Source organism: Monopterus albus, unplaced genomic scaffold, assembly GCF_001952655.1.
Source record: "Monopterus albus unplaced genomic scaffold, M_albus_1.0 scaffold127.1, whole genome shotgun sequence".
Lineage (NCBI taxonomy): Eukaryota > Metazoa > Chordata > Actinopteri > Synbranchiformes > Synbranchidae > Monopterus > Monopterus albus.
The window spans coordinates 1,065,990-1,070,926 of record NW_018128007.1 but is presented as its reverse complement, the minus strand read 5'-3'; positions in this window follow the sequence as shown (position 1 = coordinate 1,070,926).

Below are 4,937 nucleotides of genomic sequence, written 5' to 3'. Positions count from 1 at the left end.
AGTGACCTCCCCTCAGCCTGTCAGTCCCACAGGTAGTGTAGTAAAGGACAGCCAGTACTGTGGATTTTACTAAACATTTGAACCTAATTTGACAGTCACTGGAGATCTTATACTTTTTTCATGATAACTGTATTTATAGAGTACAGTATGAACAAAATTCCCTACCATGGTGTCAATACTTCAGATTTAGTGTGCACCGTAATGTGATGTATGACACGTACCAGACAAGGACACAGTGGAAAAAAATATGGGTAGAGTTTAATGTAATCTAATAGAACCACTGTAACAAATGCCTTATAATATTACATTTTATTTAAAACTAGTTTAAAATATTCCACGTTCCTAGAGCTAGCTTACGTGCCAGGGATCAACAGGTCCAGGTACCTGACCTAGCCAGTTGCTCGACTTGTACTGCACCAACCCCGATTCCTTTCCCTGCAGGCAGTGGGTCCATGTTATTTCTTCGGGCTGTGCCCGACCAAACCCCATGAGCCAGGGCCTGGCCACCAGATGCCCGTCGGTGAGCTCCCCTCCCAGGTCTGGTGCCAGCAGGGTGCCCTGGTTTCCTTAATCCATGCGTGGTAGCGCAATTCAAAGTGGCCATTTTCATCAGGGTTCTGAATCGCTCTTAGCCTGGTCCCTCCCCTGGAACCAATTTGCCTTGGAAGACCCTACAAGGGGCTAATGCCCCAGACAACACAGCCCCCAGGATCACTGGGACACACAAACCTCTCCACCACGTTAAGGTTGCGATTCCAGGAAAGGTTTTTTTTTTATTTTATTTTGGGTGTTACTAAATTACAAGACATCTGCTAGTACATGTCTGACAGTCCTGTCATGTAATTCAGTAATGGGTCTGGCTGAATTGATTGTTTCCATTCATCCATCCATTCATTCATTATCTCTATAATCATTTTCTAATAACCATAATATAAGATGATATATAATAGAATATAGCATATTAATAACAACCTGCAGGTATAGGCACATGTTATTTCTACTGAGAAATTTTTAGGGACCACTATACTATGACTCTTTGAGGAAGTGTTATGGCTTTTATGGATCATTTCAGACAAAAACGTGACACTGGCCACTTAAGACCATATTTACTTTGCACAGTATTTAGTTGACAGTTATTTTCTAAGATAGAACATTTGAGTTACAATGTGTAATATAAACAATGGACTAGTTTAATATTTTTTTAGATAACTGAAAATTATGTCAATAATTTAATGTTAATTATCAATCACCACTGATTTTCTTTTCAGGAAGCAAAATTTAAACTATTTGTGTTATAGTCTGTGTTACTCATCATACATGGCTTTAAACATCACAACTCAAAAGTGTAAACCCATACTGAAACCATAAGAATATTAATAACAAAACTGACTCAATAAAGAGAGAGAAAGTTTAACCTTTTTAGGAATTTTATTGAGATTTTAAAAGGGTAGTTGGAGTAATTAATTACCACAGGTACTTAATTTGGGTGTTAATAAATTACATGACACATAGGCAAACAACCACTCACACCCACATTTACTCCTATGGGCAATTTAAAGTCTCCAATCAACCTAAGCTGCATGTCTTTGGTATGTGGGAGGAAAACATAGCGCCCGCAGAAAACCCACGCAGGCACAGGGAGAACATGCAGACTCCACACAGAAAGGCCCTGGGTCGGCCCGGCCTGTGAGGAAACAGTGCTAACCACTGCCCCACTGTGCCGCCCTGATTAATTTGTTTTCTTTACTAAATTACATGACATCTGTCACTACGTGTGTGACAGCCCTGTCATGTGATTTAGTAAAACATCTGGCCAAATTGATTAATTTTTTTTTTAGAAAGTTTTAACAGCAGCCTTTTCACTTGTCCGATGATTCCAATTTAAATATCTGATGTGAAAGGGGTTTGGTTTATTTCTTCCACTTCTGTGGTTTTCTCAGCCCCAGAAAGTGGCGGAATCTTTTCCAGCGTGACTTCTGTTTTGTCGTCTCTGTCATGATCTTTTCAGAGACCACAGCATTCTCTGTGAGTTCTTCATCATGGAGGGCACTAGGGAGGGGCTCCTGGTCCTCACATGGTTCAGGCTCAGGCTGTTCACAGCTGGAGAGTTTCTCAGCTTTGAGCTCAGTGGAGAGCTGCAGAGTGAATGAGGTTTGAAGCTTGAGCTCATCTCTCAGCTCCTCCAGCTCTCTCTGATAGAGCGAAGCCTTATGATCAGCTTCTTTCTGCATTTTGAGGACCTCTTCTGCCATCTCTTTACGAAGGCCGTCATTCTCAGTCCTCAAGTTATCGATCAGCTGTTGACCTTGCTCTGCCCTGTCTGCAAGAGTGAACTTTTCGGTCTCTAGCTCACGCTGAAGGGTGTCTTTTTCCGTCTTCAGGGTGTCAATCGGCTGTTGATGGTGTGAAGCTCTGAGCTTCTCCAGTTCTTCTTGGAGTCTTGTTCTTGTTCTTCTCCACATTGAGTGCACCTGTAAACCTTAACTGGGTTATCGTGTGTTCCACTTGCAGCTCCTCGTAATCTTCCTGAAGATCTTTTTTCTTCATCCTCTTGATATTTGCAGAAAATAACGTGGGCTTCATAGATAACTGGAAAACATTTTGGGGGAAAACCTAATAGTTATTTTCATTATCAATTAATTTGCAGATTATTTTCTCTGGTGACGCACTGATCAATCAGCGGTTTTCTACTTTGAAATAACGAATTTGTGTCGATCAGATTTACGCATGACATCAAGTCACACACGCGGTGGCACAGACCAAAAGCCTACCACAACAATCTGACAACCATCATCTTTCCTTTCAAAGTGGAGACCAGCCATTCTAGTTGTTCCCAGATTAAACGGCTGCTGTCTGTGAATACTGTAGTTTTACCAGAAGCTGTATCCTCATCTGGAGGACACAACATGTACTGCAAGTGTGCTCACCTACTCCGTTCAACAGGACTTCATTCAGTGTTAACAGGTTGTCTGTGATGGGTGAGCCCTCCTGATTTACTCCCAGACACAAAACAATCAGTAAATAGATGCTGACTGAATCAGCCATAGCCTTGGATATCCCATTACTGACATACAAGACAAACATGTTTCTGCTGCTGACTACAGGCTGCTCGCCTTCTGGTAACGGTTAGTGTCAGCTGGTCCACTCTCCACAAGCACTGCACGGTTTGTCCCATTTCATTATAGGTTTAAACAGTGGCTGGTGCAGCTATACACGTTCACAGTACAGTGTCAACAAACCTGACAACCTCTGCACGGAACCACCAAACATTTCCACCTTGCCAAATCATCCTCAGGTGTGTTGCATATGTGACGTCGGTGTCAACGCAGCGTTGAGAAGGACCTGGCTGCAGACACACACACAGCAACACAGACTGCTGTAGTCATGAGTCCTAAAATTCCTCAAGTAGGGTTCCCTCACCCGGAATGCATTAAATTATAATGTGTAAATTATAAAATGACTAACCATCCACATTTCTGTCAGTGCAGACAATCTACAAACAGTCGATTACCCACAACAGTGAACATTGTCAGTATCAGCTCAATAGTTTTCAGTGAGTAGTTCAGATCAGCTGTATGCAAAGACATTTTTTTTTAACTAACTGGCCCCCAACTTGCCCCCATCACTGTTTACAAAACCAAGTCTTCTTGCAGAATATTTATTATGTCTTCACGTCTGATTTTGTCCTGCTCACCTCGCAGGCATCGAGTGGGTGGACACCGGTCACAGGTCGCTTATCGGTGTGTTGGGCAGTATGGCCTGGTCTGTAGGCAACATGCTGCTGGCTGGGTTTGCCTTCCTGGTGACTGACTGGCGACCACTCATCATGGCTGTTACAGCCCCACTGGGTGTCGCAGTTCTGACCTGGTGGTAAGTGAAAAGGTCTCTCATCCCCATTTACTGAGATAATGTAGAGTTCACAGTGATTGTTTTTCCGGTTACGTGTTTATGTAGCCCTGCAGAGGAAGTGCTTTGGATCCAAACAAATTAGTATTGAATCTAAATCAGAACAAACTTGTTAGAGAGAGAGATTACATTTTCTTACAAAATGACTGGCTGAATAAAAATGAGACATATTATGGGTTACTTAAATGTTTTTAACATATCAAATAAATAATTTAGTTCACAAACATTGGTGCAAAATCCATTAAGAGTATTTTCTTAATGTGATTTCAATTAGTCCCTAATTGATACATCCACTCATTATTTAATATTTTGAATATAATTACAGGTGGATTCCTGAATCTGCCCGATGGCTTTTAACCAGTGGCAAAGTGGAAAGAGCCCAGGTTTACCTCCACAAATGTGCAAAGTTCAACAAAAGATAAAATACGGCAAACAACATAAGGTAAGTTTTAGCTTGATGTTTAAAGACAATATGTGCAGGATGTTATGTAATTATCTTTGAAAAAAAAAACAAATTCTGCCGTCATACATTTTTGTGCCAGATCAAGGAAACAGACTCCCCCAACATGGCGCCCACCGAGGCAAACGTGTTTGCGTGTTCCACTCTTGAATGCCGGCTTTTTCTTTGTTTTCTTCTTTTTTGTGTGTTTTTTGCTTTTTCTGCAGTGCACAAATGTCATGCACTGCTTACATACAACAGACAGGCATTGCTGGATATCGCCAACTCACAAAGCCACTGGGAATTTACTGGTTTCATACCACAACCCATCGTCCGCTCCGGCTCCAGCGACAATAACAACAATGGCAAGGGGAGCCCCCGGAGCACCAGGTACAAGCGAACAGGCTGAAATCAAGACCAACCGGGAGACGGAGATGCAAACGGGGCAGGCGAGGAGGACTCCATGCTAGGCTAAAAGCTCGCGCTACCCGACCGCCATTACCTAGCCTCTTCCTAGCTAACGTACAGTCTCTGGAAAAAAAACTGGATGAGCTAAGGGCTAGGATTACAGCACAACGGGAAATCAGAGAAT